The sequence below is a fragment of the Rosa rugosa genome, chromosome 1 (genome assembly GCF_958449725.1).
Source record: "Rosa rugosa chromosome 1, drRosRugo1.1, whole genome shotgun sequence".
Taxonomy (NCBI): Eukaryota; Viridiplantae; Streptophyta; class Magnoliopsida; order Rosales; family Rosaceae; genus Rosa; species Rosa rugosa.
The window spans coordinates 47857173-47871933 of NC_084820.1; the positions used below are offsets into that span (position 1 = coordinate 47857173).

General features: G+C 42.7%; 1 long non-coding RNA gene across 2 annotated transcripts; it reads right to left on the minus strand.

The window, feature by feature from the left end:
* Positions 1–3991: 3991 nt before the first annotated feature.
* Positions 3992–7631, minus strand: LOC133725170 (uncharacterized). 2 transcript variants are annotated; one of them, XR_009854287.1, is made up of 4 exons: positions 6944–7631; positions 4497–4988; positions 4281–4343; positions 3992–4083 (listed from the first exon to the last, which is right to left on the minus strand). It is a non-coding gene; the product is annotated as an uncharacterized LOC133725170 (long non-coding RNA). The 2 variants fall into 2 exon arrangements; XR_009854288.1 differs by having other exon boundaries at positions 6766–7631.
* Positions 7632–14761: the final 7130 nt, after the last annotated feature.

A 14761-nucleotide genomic window follows, 5' to 3' on the forward strand; every position in this document is an offset into this window, starting at 1 on the left:
TAGTAGTAACATTGATACATAGTGTACGCATGCTTAAAGTCATAGAAGCATGTAAATGCATATCAAGTGAGATATATTGTAGGCATGCTTAGAAGTAGTAAAAGCATGTAAAGGCATGGCAATAGCTCTAATTGTATGAGCATGTGTTGAGATATAGCATTTTACTTATCTTATGCCGATTGGAGTGGGTTTGAATTGGAATCATTGTAAGTACCCAAATCATGTTGGAGTTGTCCAAGCATGACGTTCCATTGCTCCGGCGAATGACTGCAAATAGCTTGTTTTGGCCTGTTCTCATGGGAGGTTGCCCGATTGAATGAATGTTCATGTTTTCTCCAAACAAAAATAGGTGATTAATACATGAATTTGCAAAGTCAACGCTAATAACTTGCATATGTACTTTAATACAATATTAAGCAAAGTATATAAGCAATGTAGTAGTTGATGACAAATGACATGTTTGCTTATATGCTTGTAACATGAATTTTGAATTGGCAATGAAATTTTGGAGAATCAATTTTAGCATGTAGGCAAGCCATACAGTAGCTAGTGACTGATCGCAAATGACATTTGATTACATGTATCCACTTTGGAATGTAGTAGATGAACATGACAAAACTACTCAAGCATGAGACCGTAGACAATTGAAAGTATTTAGAATTTCGACTTATTCTTGCTGGAAGAGTAAGATATGTTTAGATTCCCTTGTAATTGTACAAATCTAAAGCCTGGATACCTAGCATATATACATGTGTAGTCATAATTGACACGTGGCAATTGCCTCTTAGAGCATCTCCAATGGTATAGTCAATTGAAGTGTGTCAAAATTGAATTTGAAGGATGATGTGGCAATGTTATTTTTGTTCAACTTCTTCTCCAATAGATATGTCAAATAATATCAATATTTTATTTCTTTTTAAAATTATTTTATCTACAAATAATTAACCTTCTTTTATCTATTTTTTCTCTCTCCTCCTCTTTCTCGACTGCTTCTCCTTCTGTTCTTCATCTCCTTCTTAATTCCTTAATTATCTTCTCCTTCTGGGTTTTGTTTTTGGTTCTTTGACGAGAAACATCATCAGATGCCTCAATTGAATCCTTAATTTCTAAACAATTTCTCCTTCTCAACTCTCCATTTGGTTTTTTACCAGAAACATCAATGCCCATTCCAAGAACAGATCCAACAACCCATGACAAATAAAATCCTCCATATTCCAGCTCTTCATCTTCTTCCGCTTCTTTTTCAGTCAACACAATAAGCTTTATCTCACCAACACCAACACCAACAACCCATCACCAAGGTAAGAATCTTCTCCATCGATTTATTCTTGTCTGATGGTCAGGGCTTGATCTAATTCAGTCGAATTGGTGAGCTTTTCTTTCTAAATCCATGAATTTCTGGGCAGCTGCAGTAGCTGCGTTTTGGTATGGGTTCTGATAGAAAGAAAGAGAGTGAAGAGGAAGAAGAGAACGAGAAAGGGGCGCTTCGGTCTGGAAGAAAGAGAGTGAAGAGAAGAAGAGAGAGAGAGAGGGAGAAGGAGAGAGAAACAATAAAAAAAAAGACAGTTTCTTTGCCTCTGTCAAATTTGACAGACCAAGTCCATAGGTCATTTACACGTAGGATACGACATATGAGTTGAAGTAATTTGGTATGTCTTTTGTTACTAGTAGAAACTTCCACGTGGATTTGACATATCCATTGGAGATGGTCTAAGTGAGTAAAGTCTTTGATATAGTTATACATAGTAACTACATAAAGTACTCTTTAGAACAAGACAAAAGAGTGTCAAAGACAGAGTGGCAGATGGTGTTTGTGTTCAATTTTGGAGGCTATATGATAAGCAATGCAGTGAGCATGTATATATAATAAGGGGGTATATATATGCGGCCATTAGCAATCAAGTAATTGATCAAATAGAACATATTGATCTGTGCTTAGTATTTGAGGCTACGTGCAAGGGGTTTGCTAGATGTCAAGGCGCTACGTGTTTAATAGGCCATGTGTGAAGATATAAATGAATATGGATTCATGTGAAATTCAGAAGTCTTGATGAAAGTAAAACTTATCTTTTTCACCGATGGGTGCCATCAGGGAGCTTTGTTTTAAAGTGAACGGTGGGTGCCCTTGGCATTCTATATTCTTTGCCTGGAGAAGAACACAGAGCTATCTCATGTGAGAGGTGATGAATGACTAGAGTCTGGAGGAGGATTGCATTTGAGTGTCCAGAGTAAATGAGCGTTGGGTGTCCGTGTAATACACAAACGGATGTCAAAGACGAATGAGAGCGATGATCATGGCGCTGACATTTGACGCTCGACACTCGACTGATGTCTGAGGTGCGATAGGTGTGTGTTAGAGGAGTACCCAGATCAGTGCGCGTGTTCATTCAAAGGTTGCAGGTCTCCTCACTTGTGCAGTGCGTTGAACGCAGAAGACGAGAAACTGGGTTGAATTGTGGTTGAGCACTAGATCAGATTGAACGCTAGAGTGGGCTTGCTCTCGTCGTGAAGTGGGCGTCCATTCGCTGGCTTGTGTGTTCGCGCTCGTGGGCTCGTGTGCTAGCGGAACCTGCTGCTGCTGGCGCTGGCGACGCCTAGCGCTTACCGCCAAAGTTTTGGCACTTGAAGTTTGCCGCTGAAGTTAGCGTTTGCCCTGAAGCTTTGCCGCTAGGCCTTGCTAGCGGGAGATGACCGCTGGGTTAGCCTCGCTAGCGGTAAATTTTTTTTTTTTTTTTTTGAAACACGCTTGCATTGATCAAGCTTGGTGGTGGGTGCTTGCTTGGCGGAAGTTACTGCCGGACTTGGCGGAGGTGCAAGGCCTGGCGGTGTCTTGCTTAGTTGAAGTTGACGTCGTGCACTGGGCATTGCCACTGCTGGCTGTGTGCTGGCGTGCTGGTGGTGCTGGGTTACCGCTGGGCTTGCTAAGCGGATGCCTGGCGCTAGCCTCTTTGGCGGGTGCCTGCTTGCGCTAGGTGGATGCTGCATATTCTGGAACTACAAAGATTGGGGTCGATGATGATGGGTGAACGAGAACGAGAAGCTATTGCTACCGGTGGTTAACGAGTTTTGCTGCTAGCGGTGAAGCTTGGCGTTGACAGAGCATCTCGTATAGAGAAGGAATATGAGCTCTCTGGGTGTCCAGAGTAAATGGGCAAATTTTTTTTTTTGGGTGTGCGACAAAGGTGCTTGACGTTGGCGGTGCTTGCTAGCGTTGGCAGTGGAGCTAGCTTGGCAACAAGCTCGCTGGCGGTATAACTTGCTAGCGGTAGAGCTGATGCTTGATGAATCAATGCTTAGTGACTAGCGCTGATGATGATTTTGGAGTGCCGAAGTGTCCACAGTAGATCTCTGGGTGTCACTACAAAAAAAAATTCAAATAGCCACGGCGCAATGCCGTCGCGAAAAGACAAATTGCCGTCGCGAAAGACCAACGGCGACGGCTAGACGACGGCAAAATCGCCGTTGTCGTTGAGGGCGTCGCCATTGCTATTTGCGACGGCAATTACGCCATCGCATGAATTATGGCGACGGCAACTTTGCCGTCGCAAAGAGCAATAGCGACGCCACCTACCGCAATGAAATTTTTTGCCGTCGCTGAAGGTCATCTGCGTCGGAAACAATGCCGTCACAAAATATGAATCACCAATAAAAAAAAAAATTTGCAAAACCCATACAAATCACATTCTGTGCAAAAATACAAATGAGAAGCTTGTATACTCTTTCACAATATTGTTATTCAATGATTCATACATCTTTGTCATTGTTCACAATACAAAAAATGCACAACTTCTTTCTCCTATCTTACTCTCGCTCATCCCAGCTAATGACAACCTCAAGTGAACACATCTGAAGCTTCAATTTCTCTGCTGAGATGAAACTGGTACACGAAAAAACAGATAAAATAGTAAGCTGATCACTGACCTTAAGAAAGAAAAGAACCTCAATTTCATTACCCTCCTTTAGGTCCTAAACTGACACACTCTTACCCTTTAGGTTTCTTCAGGTCGTGAGAGATTTCAACCCCAGTTGGAGAATCAGCTTATGCAACCCCAGTTTGACCAAAGACTAATATTGGTACTCCACCTGCAATGACAAAAAGAAGAATTAATATTTGAATGAACAGAAAACTCAAAATTACTAGAGCATTGTCAAATATAAGTAACTGGATACGAACTGGATTCTCTTTTATACACCTCTTTTGATTCATAAACAAACTGAATTCTTCTCAAATAAACACCATTAACAGAAGATATCATAGTCATTGCTACTAACATGCTCACCTTATAACGTACTCAATACTAGCTGCATATTGTAAAGCATTAGTGATTTTTATTTCATCAACCCTGCCACAGAGAATAGGAATTCAATCAAACGCATCTCAGAGAATAGGATTTATGCAGTCTTAATGCCAACACCCAGAAAAACATATTGAAAAGGAATTCTAACAAGCACTCTACCTGAAAAATAAATAAAAAATCAACTAAAAAAATCCACACCTTCAATTGGCGCCACACATCAGTCAATGAAAACAAAGCCAGTTTCACTAGTATCAAAAAACTGAATATCTCGGCATATATTTTCAATGCACCAGGAGTCGAAACAAAGCTGATGGGCCAGTTCACTTGATATCCAAACCAAGAAAGTTGAAGGAATGGACTCCTGCATCATTGACACAAAAACAAGGTCAGAGAGATGACAGAAGAATGCCAACTAAAATTTAAACCAAATGTCCCAATATTCCAAAGCACAATCAAATCTGAAAGGGGCACAAAAGAGGGCAAGCACTAGAAGCTTGTTCGAACAATAATAAATTATGTTATAGGGTTCTTGCTGAGCATGTAGAAGAACCATAAGAGTGAATTTGCACTGGTATCTTTCCCAGAAATCATGAAGTTCATAATTATTTCGCTTAGATATTTATCATTCATCTCCTCCGGATTCTTCTCACTCTCCAATAGAAACCGCGACAGTATGTCCTCCTTGTCATTCTATGAAACATGTAGCAGACATAGGATTAGAAGGTAGAGAGAAGAGAAACATCATGTAAGACAATCCCCAATACATGTTGCCACAAATATCTGATGGACCACATGGCTCCATTCAAAATAATATTCATATTATGAGATGATGATTTGATACCAAGTATCAGAGGAAATGATCTCGTTCTCACTCTCATAAACACACACACACAGTAAGAATGACAGCAAAGTAATGCAAAATTGATAAGGGTGGCTTCAGAACCAATTTTGAGAAATCTTTTTCATATCCAAAATGGATCAACATAGATTTGAACCTGCAGAATCTGAAACTTGTAACTAGTATTGTCACGAGCTCAGAGTCTCAGAAGAGTTAATCCTTTTTCTTCATTTGCTCAATTTTTGTGTGGATTAACTTATACAAGAAATCATCAACGATTTTGGTATTCTTCCTTTAGAGGGCTTCTGATCCTGCATTCAGAAACTTCTTGATCCCCCACAAGACATCAACGAAATGAAAGAGGGTCAATGTACTTGCATTTCAAAAGCATCACCAAAACTCTTGCCTTCTTCAATTGATTTTCCATATGAAGAAACTTAACTATTGTAATATGAACATATTGTAAAGCATTACTGATTTAGTGTCCTGCAGTGTTTCAAATAGCATTCGCGGGTACGGGTATTTACCCAACCCATTTTTAAACGGGTAAACCCATACCCACCCATTTACCCATTTTCAATTTTTTTTTTTTAATGGTCTTTAAGCTTCAGTCTATTAAAGGCTGGGATTTTTTTTTTTTAAATACTTGCTACTATTTTTTCAGCCACAAAGAACCAATTAATAATGAATTGAAAACTCGTTACAACCTCTTACCAACAAAACAAAGAATAGAGAAAGAGACTTGTTACAATCCGATGCTAATTAGGCAAACAAAAACACTGCCTAAATGATGCAACCCAGATTAGTAGGCACCCAATTAATTACTATAACATACATTTTACTCTCATCATGATTCATGACAAACAAATACACACATGCAGTCACACATACACACAAATACACACTCAAGCTGTAAGACTTGATTGTACACACATTTGCAAAACTCAGCCGACTCTATACTCTGTCATCTGGTCCAGCAATCATGAACTGTCATTTGAATATTTCTACATCAAACTTCGTATTAAGGGATTCAACTTCACTAGGGCAAGGGAAAGTTGATATTAAGTGGCAGAAAACACTCACATTGCAATCAAGAGCATATTTCCTGGCAAGAAGTATTGCTGCATTATAATTATGGTTATTATGGTTATAGAAACCGATCAATATGCCTCTTTTCCCTTTTCTTTTCCTTTCATATTTCTTCCCCCATTCATAATTTTGACTTTTGTTTGCTCATTTTCACAAGGGAAGGTTACGGCGGTTGCTGAACAATCATATAGTTATAATACTGGAAACGAAGGAACTGACAAAGATCCTCAGGTAGTCAAACACGAAATATCTCACTCAAACTAACAAAACCCAGAATCCCTTTGCAAAAATTAACACAGAATCAATCTCTATTCCAACAAATCCCACAATCAAAAGCCAAAACTCAAAAGCACTTGCTCAAATCCACAGAACTACAATCATTAATCCCAATATGCTTAACCAAAACAAGAAAAACCACATGAATCGCAAAACCCACTTCCTGAAAATATTTTTTCCTTCCTAAAAATCAAATCAAGCATTGCAAATTGCATATATGCAGACAATAGATACATATATAAGAGAGAAGGAAGCGACTAGTACGAGTTCGAGAGAGGAGAAACAATGGCGGCGCCTGAAATTCACAGAATCAATCTCTATTGCTGCAATACTATCCTCATATACTAACTAGCAGCATAACCCAACAAGAAATTACACAAAAGCAAACAAGATAATCTAAAACAATGAAATGGGTGGATTTCGAATCGGAAATTGAACTTACTTGAGAGGGAGTTTCCGATACGCCTTTTTAATTTCCTTATCAGTTGAATGACTTTGAATCCCTAGAAACACTCAAGACTTCTTACGGGTCTTGCCGTATCGGCGAGCTTATGTGCCTTCCAATTTCGAACCAGAACCCATCTCTCGTCTCTGTTTCTCACTCTCCAAAAAGAAGCTCTCTGTATCAAAATCTAGCTTAGATAGAGCGGAGAATCTGGAGAAGAAAGAAATACCAGATCTGTGATGGATTATATTGAAATGACGAGATCTAGGTTATAGCCGATCTGACCCAGAGACAAGATGCATGTATTTGGGACTTTGGTATTCTGAATACCCAAACGCCACACTAGTTTCTAATTGATCTGATGCACAAGAGAAGCGGGTTGAGAGCGGAAGAGAGGCTGACCCAAAGAGAAATTTTTCAAAGTTTAATTCTCTTTTGCCCTCTAACATAGAGTTTAGAACTAAGTACACGCGACGGCACATTGGTGGTAGCAATTCATATCAGAATATGCGACGGCGTAGTTATGCAGTAGCAAACAATTGGTATTATCGCGACGGGGATGTTTTGCCGTCGTATCCGATTGTTGTTTTTGCGACGGGGTTGTTTTGCCGAAGCAAAATATCTATCATTCGCGACGGCTATTACACGCCGACGCAAAAAAGTGAAGCCAATTGAATTCTTTTTTGTAGTGGTGTCCAGAGTAAGTTGGCGCCCAAATTTTTTGTTTTGTTTTGTTTACCCCTGGGAATGGGGTAATGTTGGCACTAACATGTAGCTTGTATCTTAACTTTTGACTTTTGGCATAAGTTGCCGCCAAGAACTTTGATAAAAAATTTGGCAACAGTTGCCGCTGAGAAGATTGATCAAAGTTGAAGCTTGGACTGGGAGTTAATGATCATCTAAGATTGAGTGATGATTAAGAAAATGGGAGTTAATGGTCATCTAAGATTGAGTGATGATTAAAGAAAATGAGCGCTCATTGAGCGACAGATTAGATAACTCAAAGAGTGAATTTCTTTGAGCCCCGTTAAGCTGACTTAACGCATGGTAAGTGACAAAGCCATTGTATCAGCTTCCCACAGACGGCGCCAATGTTAATGTATGTGACCGTAGGGGTCTAATTAACGTTAAAGAAAGAGAGAGAGAGAGAGAGAGAGAGACACAAGAAGTATAGTGGTTCATCTCCCGCTTTAGCGGGAGACTACGTCCACTTGAAAGCTTAACTAGTGTGTTTGGGCCTTGTAGCCCAAAGGGATTACAAGAGATGTAATGGGATGTTGAGTAAGTGGGAATGAGTCTCCTTTTATAGGGGACGGTGTTACACCCCACACCTGATATGCCTTTTTACCGAGTTACACGAAATTCTTATTAGTTACCGTTCACGATTTTAATTTTAACGTTTAGGGGGGTGGTTAAAAATTGACATTTCATGAGTTATTAATTTGAGAAAATTTCCTTCATGAAAGTTGTAGAGGACGTTAAACCGAGCGCGTGCATATGTGGTACGTAAAAATCGGAGTTCGTATGTGGAAGTTATAGCTTAAAATGTGAAGTTACTGTTCATGGTAACAAAAATATAAATATGGAAAGTTACCACTGTAGGTTTCCATTTTCGGAAACCCGGTAACTCTCCCTCTCTCTTCTCCCCCGACCCCTCCCCTTTCGGCCCGAACTGGTTACCTCCGATTTCTTCCTCCTCCGGCCGACCCACGACGGAAGCCGGCCACCACAGGGTCGTCTCCTCCCCCTGGTCACGCTGGTGCCCTTAGTTTTCGACGATTTGGCCGGAAAAGCTCAGATCGAAGCAAAGATTGCTCCGGCTGCAGTTTTGGGATTTCGCCGATTTCCAGCCATTCCGGCCACCTCCGGCCACCATATTGACATCGAACGTTTGGTGTTTGACGGTGATCATTTCCCCTAAGGTACGTAGTTCGTTCCAATTTGCATTGTAGAGGTTGAATTGATGATTTTTCATTTCTAGGGTTCTGGAAGCTTCGGGGCTTTCCTTCACCGGCTTGATTCGACCACTTCGAGGTAAAATTGGTTGATGTTGTAGTTGGGAAGTTGATTGGGCTTGTTGTGTAGATGCTAGTGCCGGAGTTTGGTGGTCATCGGAGGAAGTGGCCGCCGGCGCGTGGTCCCCACGCGCCGCCACTGTAGGTAGCGCATGGTGGCGTGTAGAACTACATTTTAATTACCGTTTTAGTTCCATAAATTCTTTAATGATATTAGAAGCTTATACATGAAGTTTGATGGAAATTGGAGGAAGTTACGATTGAGCATGAATTGTTGATTATTGATATACGTGAATTCGATCGCCGAAATTCTTTCGAATTCACTTTAGAATTTATATATCGATGAATGAATATTATTGGAGAATTACGGATGGATTCGATGTGAATTAAGGAGTTGGTTTTTGAAGGGGGACGTTATGAATCTCAATTTCTAATTATCGTAAAGTTAATTTTCGTCCTGTAAATATATATTTATGAATGTTATTCGTACAGGACGAGAGGAGTCTCCATACGAGGAAAATACCGAGCGACGTCAGGATTGAGCATATATTGTGAGTGGACTTTTGTTTTAAATAATGATGCATGTGTTTATTTTCTTGAATTAATGCTTTACCTAATTAATATATTACTTTCGAGCATACGAATGGATTTCGGAAATTTATTTCGGTTTATCTCGTGGTTCTGCTTTCAATAATGATTTTCTGAGATTGATTATGAATTATCTCGGTTATGACTTTCGGATATTAATTTTGTTATGCTTGGATTCGAAATTATGATTTATGTTGTTTTTCAATAAAGTATTTTCCAAAATGGAATATTAGTTCATCATTGAACTTCCTTGCTTATTCATTTTTGACCCGAGAATATTTTGGCGTGTGGGACACGCCGTTGATTTATTGATCTTTCCTATTTATTTATCGACTTTCGATTTTGGCATTGGGAATGCCTTGATGATGATTTTAGAATTTGTTTTGTTTCAGTTTACGGGGATTACGATTTATTATTATTTCTCGCTTTTTGCTATTGATTTGGAGATACTTTTGGCGTGTGGGACACGTCGTTGGAAATTCTTTTACGAGAGATGGGGGAAGTCTTATGTATTTTGGATTTACTGGATTTTCGGTTATGTTTCCCTGTGCCATACTGAGGGGTGATTTTATCATGCTAGCATTGATTTTCCGCCTTTGTGGCGCGGTGATGGGATCACCGTAGCCCTTCCGCCTTTGTGGCGCAGGTTACTGTCTCTGTGACAGTAATTCTGTAGCCCAGTATCCTATCGCTACACTTAGTGGCGTAAGGGTATATTACGGGAGTTATGGGAGTTCTTTAGCCTGGGAGGCTATCACCCAACCAAGCCTGAGTGGCTTATTCGTATGGCTATCATCTTCCCCTACTTATACTATTTTTGACTAGCGGGGACTAGTCTGAGTTTCCTTAACCAGCGGGGCTGGACTTATATTTTCGAGTATTGAAATTTCAATCTTTTACTCTGTTGTTGTGACTAGCGGGGCTAGTCGGTTTTCTGGAGTTCAACGTTTTTCGGATTATTTTCTTAAGTGTTTTATAAATGTTGCATGCATCCGGATTTTATATATATCGAAAAATGTGGGAAAGTATAAAATCCATTTGGTTTATATTTGTTAATTTTTGTCCACTCACGCTAACGTTTTTATGTACTTTCCCCTGGGCCCTTCGGTTTCAAATGCCCAGTTTTCAGTGTTGCAGCTCGGCGTTCAGGAGTGAGCCATAGTGACCGCATCCGCTTCCGTCATCATATTTGTAGGTTATTTATTTAGCCTACTGTACTCTATGTTAAACTTTATTCCTAGAATGCTCTGATTACTAAGGGATATGTGACCCAAACTTGTATGAATTATATTTGAGGTCTATGACCTAACTTTGGTGATTGTAGTAACTTGTACCATTTGGATATTATGTTGGACGTTGTTAGCTTGTGATGGCATTTGTGGAAATTTGGGAGCAGGGTGGCTCCAGGAGTTGTGGTTGGATTATTAGAAGTGAATTTTGTTTTCCGCAGGGTTTTGGGTTATCCATTTTTAAGGGAGGTTATGCCGAAATTTTTGGTAAATCTCCTTTAAAGGTGGGTCCCGCAGGGCCACTTCGGATTCCAGGGTGGAATTCGGGGTGGGTCTTGTCAGTTGGTATCAGAGCACTAGGTTTCTAGATTCTGTAGATTTCCTTACTTCCTTGATACTTTATATGCCTAATGACTCCTAGTACCTCCCGAGTGATGGCCCGACCGCGGCGGATCCCCATCGTGTGCTCTTCGGTACTAGTGTGTTATTATGCATGTAAAGTAGATACTTTGTTGTACTGATCCTTGAACTTCTTAATACTCTTTCTTCAGGCACTATGGATCGTAATCGCCGAGCACGTAGGGAAACTCCTCCTATTGAAGATGATGAACAGATGCCTAGGAGGTTTGCGGATACTTTTGGGCAGTTCTTTCGACAGATTGCTGCAGCGCTCCCCGGGTCACGTACCGACTACTCTGTGGAACGTGCTAGGAAGCATGGGGCCCAGACTTTTGCTTCTGCCGCCTCACCTGTTGAGGCTCAGCGGTGGCTTGACAGGATGGAGAGAGTTTTCTCCCAGATGGACCTTCCAGAGGACAGGAAAGTGAATTTGGCAGCACAGTTCCTTGAGGATACCGCCTGGCATTGGTGGACTGGTGTGGTCAATGATCCTGCAAATGCTGGCCCGATGACATGGGATATGTTCAAGGCCCATTTCTATGGACGGTACTTTAGTAATGCCCACCTTAATCGGATGCAGGACTAGTTTTTGAATTTGAAGAAGAGAGAGGATCAGTCAGTGTTAGAGTTTGAGCAGGAGTTTCTCTCCTTGGCTCACCATATGCCGGATTTGGTTCGTACGGAGCAAAGTAAGATTCGTAGATTTGTCCAGGGACTTGGAGGAAAGTTTAAGGATAAGATGTTAGGCACACAGTACAAGAGTTTTGGTGAGGCAGTATCTTATGCCATGGACATTGAGTCGGACTCACCTGCTGGATTTCACCCTAGGGATCCTGGTGGCCCTAGCCAGGGTCCATCTAAGAGGGCTACTTCCACATCTGGTTCTGGTTCTTCAGTTGGTAGTGGAAAGAGCAGTGGTTCGAGTTTGAGGTCCCGTAATAGAACCAGGGGACGTTTCAGCAGGAGATTCTCTCAGGGTCAGTTTAGTGGACGACAGTCTGGGCAGCTTGAGAGGTCCAGGAGTTATCATGGTGGTTCGAGTGGGGATTCGGCTAGCCAGTCAGCTCAGTTTGGGCAGCATCAGACAGTGGGATGTTTTATGTGTGGTCAGCAGGACCACTTCAGGAGAGACTGCCCTCTTTTGGCTCAGGGAGCCAGATCTATCCCCACTCAGACTGTTGGTCAGTCCTCTGCTGGCGGATCGACTAGCGGTGCCCGCACCAGCTCGGGAGGCCGAGCTAGTTCTCAGCAGGGCAGGGTTCAGCGAGGTCGTCCTGTGACACATGCTAGACTGCACGCCATGACCCAGCAGGAGGGCCGTGATTCTCCGAAAGTTATCGTTGGTACGTTGTTTATTTTTAATCAACCTGCTTTAACCTTAATTGATCCCGGTGCGACTCACTCTTTTATGTCAAGTAGATTCGCATGTTTTGCAAATGTGCCGTCATCACTCCTTATAGGCGAGTGGTATGTTTCTTTATCTGCGGGAGAAGCACTTTGTTAATGTCTAAAAGTTCGGCGGTAGCTGAACCTTTGTTAACGCTGATCCGGTGGGCGGATCGATACTTGTGACGTTCTCAAAGCCTCCGCTACCTGTCAAGTAAAATACAAAGGGCGTCAGAGGGAGACCGCGTTGGGCGGTCTTCAACTCTCCGATGCCTAAGTTAGTCAATGTATTTATGTTGACAAAGTAACAGTAGGTAAGTATTGAATACGTAATTAATGAGGAGAGAGGAGAGGACCTTTTATAGGTGAGGAAGAGGTTGATCTTCTCTTTGTTTTCGATGTGGGACTGATATGCCTCAGTTCCCAGTTTCAGAAGCTTCTGATGCCATCTTGGCGCGGCGCGTGGCGGCGCGTCAGAGGCGATCTGGAGGTGGTCCGACTTTGGGGCTGTAGCCCGCCTGGCGGTGTGTCTGCATGTCATTCCTTTGGTTGGAATTAGTACCTTTGGCGGTAGAATGAGCGTGGCCCATTAGAGCTAATTATGCTTGCAAATGTACATGTATGTACAAGTCCCCCAAGTCCCCAGTCAAGGAGGGCAATCTTGGTTGGGGAGTTGTTCGGCGGTCTGAAGCGTTTTCTTCCGCTAGACTTGCAAGAGCATAATTAGCGTCAGTGCGTTGTCAACCGTTGGTTTTACTGAGCAAATGCTTTATACCCTTTCGGGTGGGCCCCTGCTAGGCCCCCCAGGGAGTCCCCCACTCCCCGGCTAAGATAGACCTCCGGATGGTCGGCAAATTGTTTGTTGAGGGGGAGCTGCACGGAGCAGAGGGTGTTGGGTAGCGAGCCCAAGCTTTAGTACCCAAATGACGGGGGTCAACGTGCCTGATCAGGGCCGTCGTAGACTGTTGACAAGTCCCCGTGTCCCGTAGGGACGGTCTGACGGTAACGCCGCGTGGCGGTCGTTGTCAGAGTGAGGCGTGGCCTCGGGATTCGCCGTTTGGCGGATATCCCCCCGCTAAATGCAGTAGGAGACAGCGTCCGGTAGGCGTGCCAGGCGGTATTTTGTTGAGCGATAATGCTGAACAACATACGCAGCTAGCAAGCCGAAAAAAGGGGGTTCCGCTAGAGGTGCATAGCGGAAGATGCCCAGCTTGTAGGATGGCAAGGGAGAAGTTCCGCTGGCAGGTTTCGCTCAGCGGAGACTTCGTCACTTGGAAGATGACAAGGGAAAAGTTCCGCTGGCGGGGTTTCGCTCGGCGGAGACTTCGTGACTTGTCAGATGATAGGGGAAAAGTTCCGCTGGCAGGGCTTCGCTCAGCGGAGACTTTGTCACTTGGAAAATGACAAGGGAAAAGTTCCGCTGGCGGGGTTTCGCTCAGCGGAGACTTCGTCACTTGTCAGATGATAGGGGAAAAGTTCCGCTGGCGGGGCTTCGCTCTGCGGAGACTTTGTCACTTGGAAAATGACAAGGGAAAAGTTCCGCTGGCGGGGTTTCGCTCAGCAGAGACTTCGAACGATTGGTGAACTCTTCCCAAGTGGTTGCTTCCACCAGACGCTTCGTTTGGTGGTGGTTGACACGTGTTGAACCCGTAGAGGGTTAGCGTGCGGGGGCTTGTCTCCTAAGCGTAGCTGTCTTCTCGCCATTAATGATAGTAATTATGGATTTCGTAACCGAGCCAACGCCTCGGTTAATCCGGAGAGTAAGTGAAGAGTTGTGACACGTGTACGGCTGGTGTGTGATGTCGTTTTTTAGCGGACGGCTTAGAACGCGTTGATGTTGACATAAAAGGGGGGGAACCTCAGCGAGATTTGACACTGTGAAAACTTCAAACCCGAGTCGTCGTCTTCAAGCTCTCTGCGATTTGCGAATAGGGTTCTGCGGGACGAAAGCTGTGGAGTCATCGGATCTTGGGGACGAGGCTTCTATCGGTGAGGACAAGCGCTTGCAATCACAGCAAAGGTTTCATCATCAAGGTTGGTTCTCTGAACCTCATCCCTGTTCCATTGAATTTCTATGTACCTGCTGTTGTCAGTTTTCTGGGTTTTGTGAATTTGGGGTGTTCTGGGCTTAGTAGATGGGTTTTTGGGGATGGGTTTTGGTATTTTTGACAGTTGGGATTTCTGGATTTGCTAGATGG